The sequence below is a fragment of the Cupressus sempervirens genome, chromosome 3 (assembly GCF_028749045.1).
Source record: "Cupressus sempervirens isolate cs-2001-9-10 chromosome 3, ASM2874904v1, whole genome shotgun sequence".
NCBI classification, from domain to species: Eukaryota; Viridiplantae; Streptophyta; class Pinopsida; order Cupressales; family Cupressaceae; genus Cupressus; species Cupressus sempervirens.
Genome location: NC_143120.1, coordinates 68,546,568 through 68,567,227, shown reverse-complemented (window position 1 = coordinate 68,567,227; position 20,660 = coordinate 68,546,568).

Below are 20,660 nucleotides of genomic sequence, written 5' to 3'. Positions count from 1 at the left end.
CCTTTAATGGGCAAGGTTCTGGGTATGTAGCTGAGCAGTGGCTTATTGCCCTTGACAGGACTTTTGCTATGCAGGACTTTGACAGTAATGTCAAAGCGAGGTTTGCCATTACCAAGCTAGAGTTATTTGGAGCCACCTGGTGGACTATTGAGGAGAAGAAGTTGGGCATTGACATGGGTAGTGTCACTTGGGAGATTTTCTTGGAGAGTTTTCATGAGCGATTCCTACCAGAGGAATGGAAGCAGCATAGAGCAGATGAGTTCCATAACCTGAGACAGTTCACTATGACCGTTGTAGAGTATGAGCGCAAGTTCTATGAGCTCATGCCTTTTTCGGGATTCAGTGACAACCCAGCATAGTTGGCACAACATTTCATTCGAGGCTTGAACAACCGTTTTATTGGGGGTGTTAAGGTATTTGAGCCTAAGACCCTCAAGGATGCGGTACATCGAGCTATCCTGGTAGAGCAGAGTGTCAACTTTGGGCAAGGAGGATTTGTGGGAGCGCCTACTATAGCAGGATCTAAGGGCAACCACAATTCTGGTGGGATCAGGAAGCCTCCCTTCCCTAGGAGGAATCAGTATTCTCAGCCGCATTCTCAGCAGCATTCTCAGCAGCATAAGGGATTTTACCCTCAGGCACAGAGTGGTGGCGGTGGATCCAACCCTAGGATCAATCGCAATGCTCAACGTAATAGGCAGAATCAGCAATCTCGGCCTGCACAGAGCAACCAGTCTTTTGCTAGCAGGGGTAGCCACCAGCGGTCGAATGCACCACCTATAGGGAGAGGATCTGGCAGAGGCACGAGATGTTATTCATGTGGACAGATTGGTCATATTGCAGCATACTGCCCACAGCGAGCATCTCAGTATTCAGGACCCAGGCCAACGGCATCTGAGCCTACAGTCGAAAATACAGGTGGATCTCATAGAGTATTTGCAGCGGTGGATCACTGTCAGGCAGACCATCAGGGGACAGTAGTCGAGACTACAGGAGCTATCCGAGGTACACCTCTCTCTGTATTATTTGATTCAGGTGCTACAGATTCTTTCATTTCTCCATCTCTAGTTGATAAGTGTAAGCTGGAGTTGGTTAAGCAAGATCATGGTTGGCAAGTGGAACTAGCCTCAGGTGCTAAAGTTTCCATAGATTCGGTAGTTCACAAGTGTGGACTTAGCATAGGAGGGTTTGAGACTTCAGTCGATTTTTGAGTTATTCCTCTTGGCTCCTACGATGTGGTCTTAGGTATGGATTGGCTTGGCTCTCATAGGGCTAGTATTGACTGCAGAAAGAAGACCATTATGTGTCAAGATGACCAAGGGAAGGATGTTGAGATTGTGGGGATACCGAGGCCTATATCCCTACGGATGATCTCTGCTATGCAACTTAAGCGAAGCTTTCGTAAGGGGTGTCAGGTATTTGCCGTTTTGGTAAATGAGCTTGATGAGGAAGAATCTACGAGGAAGACCCTAGATCACCCTATTTTACAGGAATATGTTGATGTCTTTTCGAGCGAGATTCCAGACATGCCTCCGAAGAGAGACATTGATTTTAGCATTGAGCTCACTCCAGGAGCGGAACCTATTTCTAGAGCTCCTTACCGTATGACCACTCAGGAGCTAAGTGAGTTGCGTTTGCAGTTAGAGGAACTTTTGGCCAAGGGTAGTATTCGACCTAGTGTATCACCATGGGGAGCTCCAGTGCTCTTTGTGAAGAAGAAGGATGGTTCTTTGTGCCTTTGCATCGATTATAGACCGCTGAATAAGGTGACAATAAAGAACAGGTATCCTTTACCAAGGATTAATGATTTATTTGATCAGATCAAGGGAGCTACAGTGTTCTCTAAGATTGATCTTAAGTCAGGATACCATCAACTTCGCATCAAGGAGGCTGATATTCATAAGACTGCCTTCCGAACTCGCTACGGGCATTATGAGTTCACAGTGGTACCCTTTGGGCTGACAAATGCTCCATCAGTTTTCATGTGCTTAATGAATGGGGTGTTCCGTTCCTATCTTGATAGATTTGTTCTTGTGTTCCTCGATGATATTCTGATATATTCTAAGTCCCAAAAGGAACATGAGGAACATTTGAGTTTAGTTTTGCAGTGCTTGAGAGATAATCAACTTTATGCCAATGCGGCAAAGTGTGATTTCTTTCAATCAGAGATACAGTATTTGGGACACGTTATTTCAGGCGAAGGTATCTCTATAGACCCTGCGAAGATCCAGGCAATAGTAGATTGGCCTGCACCCACTACTGTGTCGGAGATTCGTAGTTTCATGGGTCTAGCTGGGTATTATCGCAGATTTGTTCAAAACTTCTCCAGAATAGCACACCCTATTACCTCCCTTCAGAGGAAAGGAAAGAAGTTTCTTTGGACAAAAAAGTGTGTAGAAGCATTTCAGAAACTCAAAGAGCTTCTGACCAGTGCACCGATCTTAGCTGTACCTGATCTAGAAGGTGAGTTCATGGTGTGTACAGATGCTTCCCTCGAGGGTATTGGAGCAGTTCTAATGCAGAATGGTCGAGTGATTGCATATGAGTCACGCAAACTCAAGGATCATGAGTTGAATTATCCTACACATGACCTTGAGTTAGCAGCAGTAGTTCATGCCTTAGTGAGATGGAGACATTTCTTGTTGGGACACAGATTTGAACTACATAGCGATCATCGTAGTCTTCAGTACATATTCACGCAGCCTAATCTGAATGCTAGGCAAAGGCGTTGGATGGAGTTTTTGTGCGAGTATGACTTTGAGGTGAAGTATATCCAGGGGAAGGAGAATGTTGTAGCTGATGCTTTGAGTCGCAGGAAACATGTGATATCATCTATGACTCTTAGTGTCGATTTGAGATGTCAGATACTTCAGGCACTCCCCACTGATTCATGGTATCTAGAGGTGTGCAGTGAGATCAATTCAGGGAGATCCTTGGAGGGTAAGTTTTCAGGCTATGTCCTAGAGTCAGATGGCCTTTTGAGACTTTCACGAAGGATCTATGTGCCGCTACTGGATGAGCTTCGCATATTGATCCTATCAGAGGCCCATCGTGCACCTTACTCGGCACATCCAGGTGTCAAGAAGATGCATGCAGATTTGCGACGTTTATTCTTTTGGTCCGGGATGAAGCGCGACATTGCTGATTTTGTGGCTAGATGTCTTGAGTGTCAGAGAGTCAAGGCTAAACACCAGCATCCGGCAGGACTTTTGCAACCGAATCTCGTTCCTTCATGGAAGTGGGACATCATCTCTATGGATTTCATAGTAGGATTACCTATGACTCTTCGTCGTCATGATGCTATCATGGTCACCGTTGATCGGTTGACCAAGGTGGCACATTTTGCACCAATCAGGTCTTCCTACACTGCAGCTTCAGTGGCTAATGTCTTCATGCGTGACATTGTGAGACTACATGGTATTCCCCGAAAGATCATTTCGGATAGGGATCATGTTTTCACTTCCGCATTTTGGACATCACTACAGCATGATCTTGGAGCGCAGTTGAACTTCAATTCAGCATATCACCCAGAGACAGATGGGCAGACAGAGAGAGTGAATCAGGTTCTTGAGGATATGTTGAGGATGTACGTGATGGATAGGCAGACTCATTGGGAGGACTATCTCTACCTAGTGGAGTTTGCTTACAACAACGGGTATCACAGTTCTATTGGCATGGCACCTTTCCAAGCCTTATATGGACGCCCTTGTCATACACCTTTGAGTTGGGATAGCCTTGAGGATCGCATCTTGTTGGGCCCAGAGATGCTTCGTGACATGGAGCAACAGGTGGTGCGTATCCAAGAGCACTTGACAACGACACAGGATAGGCAGAAGAAGTATGCTTATGCTCATAGGTCAGATAAGCAGTTTGCTGTGGGAGAGAAGGTTTTCTTGAGAGTGCGTCCACGGAAGAGTCCAATCCGTTATGGAAAGGGCTCGAAGCTAGCACCTCGCTTTGTGGGACCATTCGATATTCTTGAGAGGATTGGTCCAGTTGCCTATCATCTTGCTTTACCACCCAGCCTTGCTCGCATTCATGATGTTTTCCATGTTTCAGTACTTAGACAGTATATTCCTGATGTTGTACATATTCTTGATTGGAATGCATTACAGGTAGAGGACGGGCAGCTGGCTTTGGAGCCAATTCGTATTCTGGAGCAGCGGGAGTTGACCCTCAGGGGTCGAACCATAGAGCAGGTAAGGGTCCAATGGGACCCTACTGATGACTCTTCAGCTACATGGGAGGATGCATCTAGATTACAGGATTTATATCCCTATTTGTTTATAGGCTTCCAGGAGTAAGCCTAAGTCTAGGGGGGGTGGATGTAGTGCCTGCCCCTAGTTTACATTTTTTTCGAGCTACATTTATGATATGATTGCCAAACTCTTTTAGGCCAATTTATGTTTGATGAGTAGTATTATTATTTTAGAGATTATCAGATGATGTTTACACTCAGCTTATTATATGATGAGATTACTTGGTACTCTATATTTCATGCATGTATGATGATTATTCAATGGTTTCAGTTATCGATGATAATTAGTTAGATGGTTCATTATTCCATGTGTTTCTTATGGATACTTACCCCATACTGCATGTGTATGGTGTGCGTGTTGTTTTATTTATGTATGGTGTTTCTGATATGGTTAAGAAAGGGAGTCGTAGTCACCTGCTAGTCGGGATCTACACGATGCACCACTTCCTGCCATTGCCTGTTTAGCTTAGAATATTGTGTTTGTACATGCGTGGATTTTATGCAGGTTGCAGGTACCGGGTATCGACTTCCCTGAATTGTCAGGATGAGCGTACCCTATCACATTGTCTCAATGGTAAGAGAGGGGAGATAAACTCTTAAGTCCAAATCCTAAACCCTTTAGCCAATTGTCCTAATTGATAATTAGGACAAGTATCTGAGTTAAGTACCCTCCGAATGCATCAAATGATGTAATTTGGTGATTATAACCCTTGTGTTTGATTTGGTATGTATTTTTCTATGATGGGTTTTCGTATGTTGCTTTATGAGTCCTTGGTGTATTTTCTATTAATTAAGTCTAATTAAAAAGACTAATTAATGATTTAATTTAATAAGGAATTAATTATGATATCTTTATATTTAATTAATTAATTAATTAATTAAATAAAAGAATTAAAGTTGGAAATTAAAGTTTAAGATATATTTAGAACAGGATAATATTTATTTAATTTAATAATAATATATTTGGAGTTCATTTTTAAATAAATGCTAAATATTATTGTTATTTAAATTAATTAAATATGTTATCAATTAAGTTCTAAAATAAATTAAAAAGTTGAAAGATATAAATTTATTAAGAATTCTAGATCGCATGATCTAATCATGAGTTAAATATAAGAATTAAATTAAAAGATTAAATTATAAAAATTAATAATGTTATTTTAATTTCTTAAAAGTGCACATAAGATTTAAAATAATAAATTAATTAAGAATTGAAGTCAAGTGAAATTTTAAATAGAGTTATTTAATAATTCAACTTATTGTGCATGAAAGTTGAATGCAAAAGAATTAGAAAAGATAATAAAAGTTAATTTGAGTTAACTGAGTTGTGCAAAGAGTCTTCTCGGGTAAACGCACAATTAGTGCCCCGAATTGAGGAGAATTTGCTTATCACAACTTTGGGGGTTCATTTTCGGAAGATACGAATTTGGACGAGAATTTTTGGAAGCAAATTTCAGAAGGCTGATACGAAGAAAGTCTTGAAGGGGAAGGTTATTGAGAGGAGCGAATTCGCATACAGTTTTCTGGAGGTTGCATAATAGCATCAGGATCAGGTAGGGTCTTGTGTTTTTTATCCATTAAATATGCAATTATCCCTTCCTGCCTTCTTCGTGTCTGCGGTTTGAAGATCTGTATTCTCTGTGATAAAATTTTTAAGCTTTCAATCTTGTGAAGCTATTAATTATTCGTCAATAATTTCTGTATCCATGGAGACTGGATGAATTAATTAGAACCCTTGTTTTCTTGATTTAGAAATTAAGATCTAATTTGATAAGGGTTTTGTTTTAATGATATTGAAAAGTTCTAGATAAAAAAAAAAATAAAAATAAAAATAAATAAATATATATATATATAAACATATATATTTATATTTTACATAATTATCCTTTGGAAGAAATTGTTTTGTATTAAAAATTAAACAAAATTAATTTTTAATAAAAAAACTTATTTTATTTCGAATAAAATAAAATCATATAAAAAAAAAAGGGTATATATTAATATTAGTGGGGGGGAGGGAAGTACCCTGTACCCGCCCCCACTGTCGGCGCAGGCCGACAGTACCTGCGTCGCAGGTACTGCGACGGCAGGTACAGAGTACCTACCGCTGTAAGCCCTGCGACCGCAGGCCTGCGGCCAAAGCCGACGGGCTATAAACATGGGAGGATTTAAATTCATTTTTTTATTTTTATTTTTTTTATAATTTTTTTTTAAAAAAAATTATTAAAAACGAAATTTATTTAATTAAAAATTTTAAATAATAAAAATTATAATATATATTTAATTTTTATAATATATTAAACTTTATAAATATTTAATAAATAAATATTAATTGCATTGTTATAGTTGTAAATTTTAATTTATTAATAATTTTGTTTAAATATTAATAAATTAACAATTATTAGTTGGATTAAAATAATTAATTAGATCTAATGAATATTGATTAATTTAATTATAATTAGTTTAATTAAGTTAATTAATAATGAATTTTATTTGACTAAATTACAATTTGGATATTGATTTAATGAAAATTATTATAGAACTGGGTTATTCGAAAAAGGGTAGTTGTGAAAACTTTGTTACTTGAATTCGACATTAAACTAAATCACAAACCTTACCTTAACTTAAAAAAAAAAAAACTTTCAGATCCAATCTCTTGACTTTGATGTTGTCTTTGTACTTTGAATGTTTTGGGGTTGGTTTAGCGTTGACCAGTTCAGGTTGTTACCAGAGGCTCGGGGTTTTGTGAATGTGATGTCTTGATGATTTGGTCTCGATCTTTCTTAACCTGACCATGGTAATGTGAGGAAGTGCTCTATGACATGATTGTGTTTACTGTTTGTGATTGCTTTCCAGTTCCTTGTGTGAAGCTGAGATGTATGTGTTTGAGAATACCTAACTTAACCATTTTTGAGTCTCGATCAGTTATATTTGATAACCATTTCTGAGTCTCGATCAGTTATACTTGTATTACTTTCTGGTTGCTCATTAGAGAACCATTGGATTTTGTGACTTATCATTGATGCCTTCAGTTGCTGATAGAGAACTGTCGTGATTACTTGATTACTATTTGATGTTATATGTTGCTCATGAAGAACTGATATATTTTGTGGATTATCTTTTTATGATATTTTCAGTTGGTCGCATAGGACTGAGATGGTTTTATTATGATTCTTTGATTTATGAGTTCATGAGCTAGGGTAGGTTATCTATGTGTAGAGTCGGGAAGTGGCTTGCAATGGGGGTCGGAGCCCTAAGAGGCTGCCTTGAGAAACCCATTGTAAGTCGTTTTTAATAAGTGAAAACATCTACACTAAATGAGAGAAAATGAACCTAACAAGATAATTGTATGTTCTCTCCCATGCCATGAGTGCTAGTACAAACTAGGATGGGGTAGAGAGGACGCTTGGTTGTGACCTTGCATTCCATAGTATGCCTCGTCAGTACGAGAGGATACTAGTGGCCGCAGGATCAGTAGGGACCCGAGATTCCTAAGGGATTGCTCGGGTAACTTCTACATGACTTTTGCGATGACACTTTCTCGCTTGCATATTAGGTTTCCTACGTGTCTTGTGGTACCTCTGGGATATAGATGTCGATCTTTTTAGGAACCCTTGAGTTAGCATACTTATAGGATTTCCTGGACTTAGAGAATATTTATGATTATAGGTTTTGTTATCCTATTTGGGACTTGAGACTATCTCCTCAGCGCGGTGGGAGTGGACCATTTAGGTTTCACGCGGTCGGGTGGTAGTGCTTTTACTCTTACCAATGAGATCCGTTTTGTGGTCACCGTGGCTGGAGATTTCGTGATTGGCATTTACCTTCACTATGTTCTTGGATTAGTATGATGGATGGTTAGATTTTATGATAGATGTTTTATCATTATGGATGTATGGATGTATCATGTATGGTGAATAGTTTCATATATTTTTACTGTACTTTGTATCATGGATTTGAGGATGTTGTATCTTGATCTTTACATATGTATATTCTTTTAAGCCTTTCATACCCTGTGACATGTACAGTGGATGAATGAGCATTCCGAATTAATTTGCCAAGGAGCATTCAGAAAAAATGTATATTATGGACATTGGAGTTTCTGATTATTCTTTTATATGTATGTGTTAGTTGTTAGACTTAGAATTAATTAAATTTAAACGTGACTCAACGTCTTGGGATCTTTAAGAAATGTAACTTGCAATGTATGTTTGTCGATGATTACATGTTATTGCTTCCGCTACTACTTGTTTGATGTGTATGTCATACTTTCTTACTTTAAAAAAAAAAAAAAAAAAAAAAAAAATGTTTAGCAAACTTAGTGAAACTTTAGGTTAATTCTTTTGGATCCCTTGGCAGGGCGTTACAGTTTGGAATTCTTAACTTTGTTGTTCCTTTCTTTAGTACTTTTGGATGACCCTCCTTTAGTACCTGTGCATCCTAGTCCAAGTGTATTATTATTAGATCTAAGGGATCTCAATAATTGCTCAAAGTATTTGATGGCTTCACTTGGTTTATTGAAACTTTTAGTAAATTCTTTTTCTCTTTTTAGGGCATTATGAAATTTCTCATTCTATAACTTCAATGCTATTATCTCAATGTTGTTAACATTCAATTCATAGTTGACATTCATCATTTGACTCAAAGTATCCAATTGCATGTTGGAAATCTTGGTTAGCTCTGATGATTTCTCCTCCAATCTGTTGGTCAAAACTCTTTTATCTTCTTCAATCATGGCTTTGTCTTCCATAGCTTTCTTCTTCTTTTCAATCATCTAACATAGTAGTATGGCTTGTGATTCTTGCTCTAACTTGAGATTTCTGATCTCCTCATGCTGGACTCTATTATTTTCCATTAGATCTACAACTACTACATCAATTTTATTGGAGTCTCCATTAGCAAATAGCTTAGTAGCATCTATCACTTTGTATTGTGTTTCATTCTCCTCAGTGGAAATTTCCTTCCTTCTCTTCACAAATTTATTTATTTCTTCTCTTGTCTCATTCAATTGATGTAGAATGAGTTATATTTCAATTCCCTAATTCTCAATGATTTTTCCCAACTTGTAGACTTCCATTTCAAGATCTTTCCTCAAAGCTACAAAGCTTCACTTTTAGAGAACTAGGCTCTGATACTAATTGTTGGAACTACAATTAAAGTTTGACCCATAAAATATTCACCACACATCCATCTCATACATTCAATAAGTAAATTAAAATGCCATGTAAAGCATATACATCTAAATCACGCAAACAAGTAAACATTCACACATAGATAAGACTAGATATGATTACCCAAAAATCCTCCAATGAGAAGGTAAAACTAGGGTGAGAATGACACCCACAAATGTTCACTACTACAGTAATAAAGTGTATCTAATGAAGGTTATAATGTTTGATCATGAGACATGATCTATCCTATGAAAGGTTTGCCCTAATAAAGGATTTCAACACCTTGTTAGAAGTGTGCCTTGTTAAAGGACTTTAACTCACAATTAAGTAAGCACCTTGTTAAAGGATTTCAATACAGCCTGTAAGGACTACTCTTTTAAGAGATTTAACTGACTCACCTGCTAGAATGACACAACATTGATCCTACAGTTAGAATTTGGTTTCTTGATGAGAGATCACCTCTAAACTGATGTATTCTTGATCCTTCTTGATCAAATGTCTCTTTGGTGTATACTATTCCCTTCCTTTGTTCTCCTTTAACTAATTCTAGAATGCAGTTTCACATCACAATTCCTTAGCCACCATGAATGCTCTATTTTTACATGCAAGCTTCTTTGTTCACTTCTTCCATGCACACATGAACTTTAGGGTTTTTCCTCCTTAAGAAGACCTAGGTGACTTAGGGTTAAGTATGAATCAACGACTGTGATTCATCTATTTTTCTACTTAAATCTTCCTTTTTTTGATTCGCTGCATGCAATTCATAGGGATTCCAATCTTAAGATTCATCATTATCACAAAATATTGTAATTTAATCTTCAAGTCAGCTAAGAAATGGTTTACATAATAGTTTGTGACATTACAAACAACTATGTCAAAACTTTCTTACTTAGCATTTGAAGTCTCTGATGCTTGACATCTACTGATTTCTATACAGTCACTTGGCATCTGAATAACTTGACATGCACTACTTTCTTGGTTCCTATATCACTCAGTATACATTGTCTGTTCAACACTTGATTAACTCAATACATGAGTGGCTCAAAACTCACTATCGACTTGGCATGCTCTATCTTATACATGTTGTGCTTGACATGTACTACTTATTCAACATGAACTAAGTAAATGACTTAAGTGTATAGACACTCAGTTGTCAAAACCAATATAAGATCAACATAGTTTTTTTTTAGAGAAGTGATGAGACTACATAGTCTGCCAAAGAGTATCATTTTAGAGTGAGTTAACCATTTTGTTGGGTATTTATGGTGTACATTGTGGAAGAATCAGAGTTTTTGGAACTTGCCAAGATGTTTGGTTGAAGATAAACTAAAAGGATGGGATATGATTTTACCACAGACTAAAATTGCATACAATAATGTTGTCAACAATATTACTAGTAAATCACGATTCCAAATTCTATATGGGAGCAATCTTAGAAATACATTAGAATTGAGGAAGTTAGATAAAGGAGATATAAGAAGTATTGAGGCTGAGGATTTTGCAGAACATTTGAAGAACATCCATGAGGAGGTGAGGAAGCACATTACAAGGATGAATATACACTGTAAGGCTAATGTAGAGGAGAAAAATAGGTATAAGGAATTTTAGATTGGCAATTATGTCATGGTTCATTTGAGGAAGGATATACTTCTAGTGGGTACATATATTAAGCTAAAAATGAGGAATTTTGGACCATGTGAGATACATAAAAGACATAATTATGGAAATGCCTATGAAGTAGATTTGCCTACTAAATTGAATATTTTACTAGTATTTAATATTTTAGATCTAATAGAGTATTATGAATAGAGTTATGGAGATAAGGTTGCAGACATGCATTGTAGTATTCTAGCAACTACTTGAGCTAAATAGAAGATTTAGGAGATATTGGACAATCATCTTGGAAGAAGCACGAGGAACACAATATATGAAGAGTATTTGGTCAAATATAAAGGGAGGTGAATGATAAATTCATCATGGCTAGCAAGGGAGGAAGTTGACTATCTTAGTTTCCCTTAGAATATTTAAGATGTGATAGGGTTAGTTCTCAAATCACCTCAAGTGTTTGATGTAGGAGCATCCTGGTTGTAAGGGAAATCTTGCATCACCAAAAAATATTTCTATTTCCAGTTTTGTGTTTTCAATAAGGGTTATTCGTATACAAAGTTTCTATTTATAAAAGCTTGCTAATTTTAGTAATTTAGCCTTATGTACTTAGATTTTTCTAATCTCATATCTAGAGGTTCATCTTAGACATATCATCCTTCCAAATGAGTTTCATTGTTATATTATATCTATGAGTGTAGTTATTGTAGGATTTTGGTGTGAATTTTGGTTATCCAAACTTCAAGCTCAATGATGGTGACCTAAATGGATTAGAAATGCAATCAAAAATCAACTAATAAATGTGTTGAAGTTAATGAAAGCTCAAACCCACATCTCTCAAGAATTACTTGCATGCAAACACTTGTCACAAAATAAGAAAAGCAAAAGCTATGGAGGCTAGAATTCCTAGATCAATAGATGAGACATCCTTGATGAGCAAAAAGAGAGATTTCTATAATTAAAAGTGAATGAATAAATGAAAAAGAGATCAATATTTATAAAAGGAGATCAAAAACCTAGTAGGAAAAACCTAGATTGCATCAAAATAATTAATAAAAAAATCAACTATTATATGCCCAAAGTTTTTCTTAAGTAAACTAGAGATAATAAGTGACTTAATAATTAAATCAGTATGATTTAATTAATAAGTAAATACCATATTACTCTAACACCCCCCTTAAGATAAACTCATGGAGTAGCTAAAAGCCTAGAAACTACTACTGGAAGTAAATTTGGGTCTCGGTAACAAGGCTCGATGAGATACCCAAGCACAACCAAATCTCTAAAAAGAGAAAAAATAGGAAAAATCACATGGGGAAAATCCTACTCAAAAAAATATGGAAATAATGTTGAAAGAACTAGTGAAGGACTAAAGAAGCCTCCAAACTAGGGAATGTCCCAGAAGATAGGATTAAAAGATGATCATGGAGAACATCATTGAAGCATGAAGCTACAAACACTGTCAAAATATTGATCTAAATAACCTCCATTGTATAGTACGTTACCAAGTAAAGGAGACTAAGTCTAAAGAGAATATCAATCAAAGATTAAAGGTATCTTCATGGCCTCCTAAAATAGAAATTAAAGAATGTCTATATGGTAAATGATCCATCTCACTAAAATTCATAAGTATCCATCCATTTTAATCACCTAGTACATAGGATCAAATACTAAATACATAGCTCACTCTATCGAACCAAGAAAGTAATAGAACCAACATAACCCCACTTATAATGCTAAGAGGTAAGACATGAACACTAAAACCAAATGCAACATCTCCTACAAAAAGAACCAAGAACATTGAGAGTGCAAAAGAAGTACAAGCACCTATAATGGCACATGTCATCGACACGTCATGAGGCTAATATCATAGAAGGAACACTCACTTGAAAAAGGAAGATGGTGAATGTGGCTAACATGAAATACCTCAAGACACTTTATAATATAGTGCGAGTACAACAAAAGACAAAGATGTGCAAGATCCTGGAATGCAATAGAGTGACACTTTACTTCAGTGCGCTTGCAAAAATACTACAAAAGGATGTCAAAAAAGATCAAAAGAGACATAAGGCTGATACAAGAGATAATAAAACCCATGAAAAATCATCTAAAATAACAAAATTGAAACAACCAAGATATCCAATAGAATGAAAAAAAGTAAAAAATTGAATAGGATGTGCTTCAAGCAGAATCTAGAAAATAAAATGTCTCAATATATGTCTCCTTGAGTGCAAAATAGAACCTCTAATATTAACTACATAAATTGGTAATGAAACAAAATCAAAATCCAAATTAACTACACCATCATAACAGGCTTGGAACCAACTTTTTGGCAATATCTCGTTTGCAAAAAATAGAGTCCGTATGAGCAAGTTATGGCCAAAAAATCACATATAGGTCAAACAAACATTGGAAGTAAAATAATAATTTTTTTTACCATTTCGAGATTCGTGCCAAAATGCCTTTGAAAGCATATTCATCAGTACCAAAAATTACCTCGAGAAGCATGCCAGTTTTGTACAAAAATATATCGATTTACGTGCCCAAAAATTTGATTAGCATGCCAAAAATCATGATTTGCTTGCAAAAAACTCAATTTTTGTACCAAAAAATCTTGATTTTCATGCCAAAAATTTCTCTTTTTTGCATCAAAAATCATGAAATCACCACCTCTGGAAATGTGCCAAATCTGGGAGCAATAAATTGTTTGACTCAAATTTCAATTGTGTCCAAATTGGACAAATTTTGTATGCAAATATGAGTTTTTGGGTGCTTTGTGCTCACCGATGAGATTCGTTTGGGCTCAAAGCGCACCTCAAATGGTGATCCCCCAGATTTGATTTAAAAAACTCTAAAAAATGAAACCCTCTAATAGAAAAAACAAAAATCTGATAGCCAAACCAAACTTCTCATATACAAAACATGGGTATCAAGATCTAGAGCTCTTATACCATGTTGAAGTTGATGAAAGTTCAACCCCACAGCTCCCAAGAATCACTTGCACGCAAACACCTATCATAGAAAGAGAGAAGCAAAAGATATGGAGGCTAGAATTCCAAAATCCATAGATGAGACATTCTTGATGAGCAAAAAGAGAAATTTCTATAATCAAAAGTGAATGAATAAATTACAAAGAGATCAATCCTTATAAAAGTGGATAAAAGACCTACAATGTAAAACCTGGGTTGCATGATAATAATTAATGAATTAATGAATTATTATATGTGTTAGAAATATAATTGAAAAGATCATTGTTGAAGAACGAAGTAGATTGTTTGCAAAGAGGGAGATTGTTGATAAAGAATGTTTTCCATCATTTTTTGTCACTGATGTCAAACTTGCTATTTGTTGGAATGACAATTGCTTATAAGATCCAAGTACTATCACTTAGTTGATTGATGAAGATGACTTAATCAACAAAAAGTACCTAAGGGAAAGGTTGAGTTATGGTTTTATAATGAAGTACAAAGATCATTTAAGACAATGGTAAAATGATGTATTGATAATATACTTGAAAATACAGAGGTTGGCCACACTTAAAAACGTTAGAAGAATAAGTTGTAACAAGGTTGTCTACAAAGCTTGACTAAGTTCATTAGTGAGTGCTAAGCAAGCTAGTTCATGCCGAGTAGATTTTTAGTTAGTGCCAAGCAAATAAAAAATCTAGTGTATGCCAAGTGATGCAGTAGGTGTCGAGCATTAGGAAAATGTAGTTGGTGCCAAGTAACACAGTATGTGCCAAGCATCAAAATTTCAATAGTGCCAAGCTACTGCATTATGAGAAAAGTTAAAGATTCATCAAATCCGAGCTAACAAGTCTATTACCTTGAATTTTGTGAACCAGATGGAAGATAAGGATGATGAGTTGGTGGCACAGAATTTAAGGTAAACCATTTTTGAGTGAATTCAAGAAGATTTTTCAGGATGTTTCCAGAAGGAACAAGATATGGGGTTTAATCATTGATTCCTACCTAATCCATTCGAGAGGGAAATGAATTCTAGACTTCTATTTAAGGAGTCATAAGCCAAGAAGTTAGAGTTGGTGGGGTGCCAAATTGCAAAGTTTTTGAAGGATGTCAAGGAGAAGGTACTGAGAAGGAAGAACAAAGCACATATACTATGCTTTGATAAGTGGCCATATAGGAGATTGCACTAGTATATCGAGCATGGAGACTTAAGGAGATGAAGCTTGAAAGGAGAACAAGTTGTCAGAGTTGAAGAGACTGAAAGCCATTCAAATTGTGAAGAGTTGAACTGAGATCTAAAATTTTCATGTTAATTTGTGATTTGTATTAGGTCAAAAGCCCTTGTTCTTCCACTCTAACAATTGTGTCAGCTAGGGTAAAATCCTATGGACTCAGGTTGGTTTGAAAACCATTTGTACATCCTTTAATAGGGTGGCATTCTAAGTGAATGTTCTAAAGTCCTCTAACTAGGCCCACTTCTAATAGGGTGGTTAAATCCTTTAACCAAGTCACATTTAATAGTGTCTTGTAGCCTTTAATAGGGTAGGCCTTTCACATGGCATCACTTTAGAAGAGTGAGAATTGAGTAGCATATTACTGGTGGTTTTTTCCAAATTGGGTTTCCATGTAAATCACTATGTTATATGTTGATCTTTCATGTGTTATACTTGCATGCTGATTTTACAATAACTTACTAAAGTAGGAAAGTCTAAGCCTAGATGGATGAATAGTTTAATGAGCTCACTTTACTTGATGAAAAAGTTTTATTAGGACATTTGGACCTTGAATAACTGATTCAAACCCCGTCGCAGTTATTCTAAAGCATTTCTAACAATATGCCCAAAGTTTAGCTTAAGTAAACTAGAGATAATAAGTGACTTAATAATTAAATGAATATGATTTAACTAATAAGTAAATACTTTATTCCTCTAACAAAATTCTTGTGTCATCATCTATTTTAGATCTTTAGCTGTCATTTCTGAAAAAGGGGTCAATAGTTTATTAGTTATGGTCTCCATAAGTGGTCCATCCAAAACTATAAATTGTAAATTATCTTGAGCTGATTCTATGTAATATAGTGCAATAAAATAATCTAATATGATGTGGGTCAGCCTCAATAGTTGGTTCTTAGTGTCTAGAACCTTCCTAAGTAGTGAAAAAATCCTATATAAGGAAGGCTCGTAGGTTGTCTAGAGCAGTTCTAGGTGAAAGTTGTAGCTTTGGCTTATAGAATTTTTTAAGGAAGGTGTCCATATGGGTTTTCATATTGTAATTATGAATTCTATAATTCCACACTTATGGAGATAATAAGAAGCCCATATTTCATTCTCTCAGTTCATTGTTGTTTTTATATTTTTGTTGTATATTTGTTGTATTAAGTGGAGCACCCTTCACCAGCATCATCCTTCCCCTTAATAATACCAATGTCATCCATATATAAACTCTCACAAAGGTGAACTAGGTAGGTGAATCATAAAATTGAGAACAATGGATTACAAAAAATACAACATTCAATCTACAAACACAACCCACAAAAAAATAAGTACAAAAAACAAAAAAATAAAGCACAATAAAGTTACAAAGAACCCAAGACCTAAAAAGTGGCCCTTTTGGTAATTTTTCTAAGTAGGACAAGCTGAAATATAGTAAGAGTTGTCATTTTTGGCAACATATACTTTGTATAAAGAAGGCATTACATATAGATTAAGATTTCACAGTTAGACATGTAAAATTGTCTAAGTACAAGTTAGTTATCTAGAAGAACAGAGATGGTTTTGATGTGTATGGTTAGCACAGACACTATTGGCACATGCATAGTTGGGTAAAAATAGTACAAAGTCTTAGGATGACATATGTAAGTGCGCAAGTTAGTTAGATTGGTACGAAAGATGATATGATATATTTACTAGTTGCAACAATATACATGTAGAATAGATCATAACAATAAACATGTAATTATTTGTTAAGAAATTTTTTATTTATGAAATCTTTAATTGAATAATTAGGGAAGACATCCTAGATGTTAACCCTAAGAGAAAAAGAGTTAGTATTGCTAAGCGTGTGAAAGCTTAAAGGCTGACTAGATAATTTTTTGTAAAATGTAAATGTATAAACGAAAGAATGCAATATTTGAAGTTATGTGCAAGTTGTAAATGATATGTGAACTTATGTGAAAGGTGTATGTATGATATCCAAACTATATTTAATGCAAATTATGATGTATGATCAAAGGCATGCAAAGAGCAACAGATGAAAGATCAGATATTGAAGATATCAACATTGTGAAGAGGTTTTTGTATCTATCTCTTTTGTATCAAGGAACTATATTACATATTGCATGTTTGGGAAGTGGCCTCATCTTGTGTACATTTTGTGATTATACGTAATAACTCCTAATAGGGTTGAGGTTTTTATTAGGTCCTAGTCCTCTAACAAGGACCAAGGCACTATATGTATGCAATAGAATCCTAACAAGTATAGTGGATCATTTTGTGGGCACCAACTCCACTGGGGTTTTCCCTTGGAAAAGGTTTCCCTAGTTAACAAAATATGGTGTTATAATTTCTCTTTGTGTATGATTATTTTTACAATTCAAAATTTCTAGTTTACTTTCATTGCAAGTTATAAGGCAATTAACAATATCTGATTTTGGGAAAAAGTTTGTAGAATATTGATTCAGCCCCCTCTCACTATTCCCCATTTCTAACAATTGGTATCAAATTCCAATTACTCATAAGAGGCTTAACAACTTGAGTGAGATCTCTATGGATATGGAACAATTGTAGAAGAATCATGAAGAAGTTCTTGGGTAGATTGATATTCTTACTGAAGAAAGAGATAACCTAAAAGAAAGAAATGAAGATGTGAAAGACTACATTGGGAAATTGATAGATAAGATTGATCATCTCAAATCTAGAAAGGAACTTAAAGAGAAAACAAAAGATAATGATGAAGTGTCAAAATTAAAGAAATAAAATGAGATTCTGAAACATGAGTTGAAGATCATTGAACTAAAGCTAAGTTTGAAGAAAGATGACAACAAAGTTGAATCAAATCTGAAATTTGAAAATGTTGATCTAAGATCCCATCTTACAAAAGTGGCATCTAAACTTGAATCCATCAAGTTAGAACATGCATAACTTGATGAATAACTATATTATCAGAGACCTTCTTATGATAAGACTGGTCTTGAATATTTCATTAGAGAAAAGTTAGCAAAGAAATCTAAAACAATGAAAGAATTATATGCAGTTAATGAACATCTAGAACATAAGAAAGATGATAAAAATAAGATTGAATCAAGTCAATCTAAAGATGCACCAAAAGAAGTTGAGAAGGCAAGTAAACTTGAGAAAGTTAATGAACCAAAGGCAATAGAACAACTTAAATCACCTAAAGAGGCGAAGTATGAATTTAAATGTAGTAGCTTTGTATGTAATGAAGTTTTTCATATGAAGAGAGATTGTACATGTAAGTCATTCAAACCTATTACCAATTTTATTGCTATAAAATTCATGGTTTTGGTCATAAAGTAGTTGATTGTAAGAAACCTACATTTGATAGTAAAAATAGCAATAATATAATGTTTAGAGGTACTAACCCTATAGGTAATGAAAGAAGAAGATTCATTCAAAAGAAATCTAGTAGATTAAATGAAGGTGAAATATCTAATGGAACAAGAAGCAACATTGTGTGTTACAAATGTAACAAATTTTGACATATTGCCAAAAATTACAGAACACTAGTTAATCAGTCTAGACCTAATCAAAGAAGACGTGCACTAGTATGTTAGCTATGCAAAAAATTTTGTCATATAGAAATATTTTATAGAATGGGGATGAGGAACATCAACAAGAATCCAAATTTTTGAAGGAACAATAATAGAAATTCCAAAAGGAATGATAGCAACAACAATAGTCAGAAAGATGAGTTTAGTGAACATTAGGAATAATTCAAAGAGGTGTTTGTCAAAGAAAAAGATCCATCAATTTCACAAGTAGTATTGGAAGAACAATATTTTGATGCACTTGATAAAATATTGAAGTCATTAACTGTATGTGATTCATCCTATTTGAATCAAGTACTTTTCCGTTGAAGATTGAGAATTAGTAAGATGGAAATAAGGTTAGAGATTAAGTTAAGAATTGCGAATTTAATATGAGGTAGAACAAGACATAAAGAAGCCATGGTTAAGAGCACACAACATTTGAAGATCACATATTTGGGCATAAATGAAAACAAGTTTATTAGTAATCAAAAATAACTTTTTACAAATTGAGTAGTTGCACAAGTAATGTGAAGATCATTTTGGTGAGATATAAGCCATGTGAGAAAGATTTTATGTATTATTCTATAGTGTTAAGAGTTAAAGAGTAGTAAAGAAAAAATTAAAAGCAATTCAGAGTGTGAAGTGCAAAAAGCCCTAGTTACACAAAATCTAGGTATTTTTTGTAATTACTATTGTAATTTGAAGCTTTGAATCAATAGAAATGGTGAACCACATAGTTTGTGATGTAAGTGAGAGAACTAGGTATAAATTCAAAAGGAACCCTTTTTTATTTGAATAGAAAGAAAATAGGGTTTCCTTTCTTAACCCTAATTTCCAAAATGAATGATCCAAATTGATTAAGCACGAGAAAGTGATCAATGTAGAAATGGATCATGTGATGGAGAATAGGGAGAAAAGAGGTCCTATGATCTTTCTATTTTGAGGAGTATGTGCTTAAATCCTAAAATAGATAAAAGACAAATACTAACCTTGAATCTAGAAAATGCTGATTTCTAATGTCCATGTATAGTTTTGGGGAATTCTACGCTTTGCTCCAGTCTCAAAATGTCAAGATAGAGAAAACCTAAACAATATTTTTTTCCTTTTGAGAGGAGGTTGACCTTGACCCTAATAGTGGGGCACAATATTACCCTAGGGCACAATTATACCCTAGAAAATTGAACTTGACATGCACTACTCTGATGAAAATTATGTTAATGGATTTCACAAGTTCGACAAAAAAGGTATCCAAATCTACTCTTTAATTCACTGTTCCACACCTGTATCTATAAGAAAAATGGCTTCATTTTTTGGGTGAGGGGTTTGCCTTGGTCAAACCCTAGTTTGGAATCAACCTTAATAATAGAATTGAAATAGAGAATACTAGCAAGTAGTAGAAGTAAATCTAACAATGAAGCTATGATACTCAATAGATATGTAACTTTATTTGAAATGTAAACAAATATGTTGATATAAAAGCTTGAACATAAAATTAACAAATTTAAATCAAAACCTCCATGATTGTATGCTTAGAATCCACCTTGATAAAAGAATGAATAGATCTTGAAGATGAAAAAAGGAGCTTGAAGGAATATCACACCACCATGATGGCTAGATCTAGGGTTTAAATGATGAATCTTGAATGCTTGAACCAAATCCCTTCAAAGGCTTGAATGCTTCAATCCTTGATCTTCAATAGAGAACTTTAATTCTTGAATGATAGAATGCTTTCTCACTTGAAAAGTAAGTAGTTTCCCATAATAGTAGTCATTCGTAGATCATTTGATATCATAATGTGTATTATTATGTGTTATTGAAAATGAGAGGAGGAGGCTTCCTTATATAGTGATATAGGGAAAAAAACTTCTAGAGAAGGCTAACATGAGAGCATTAAA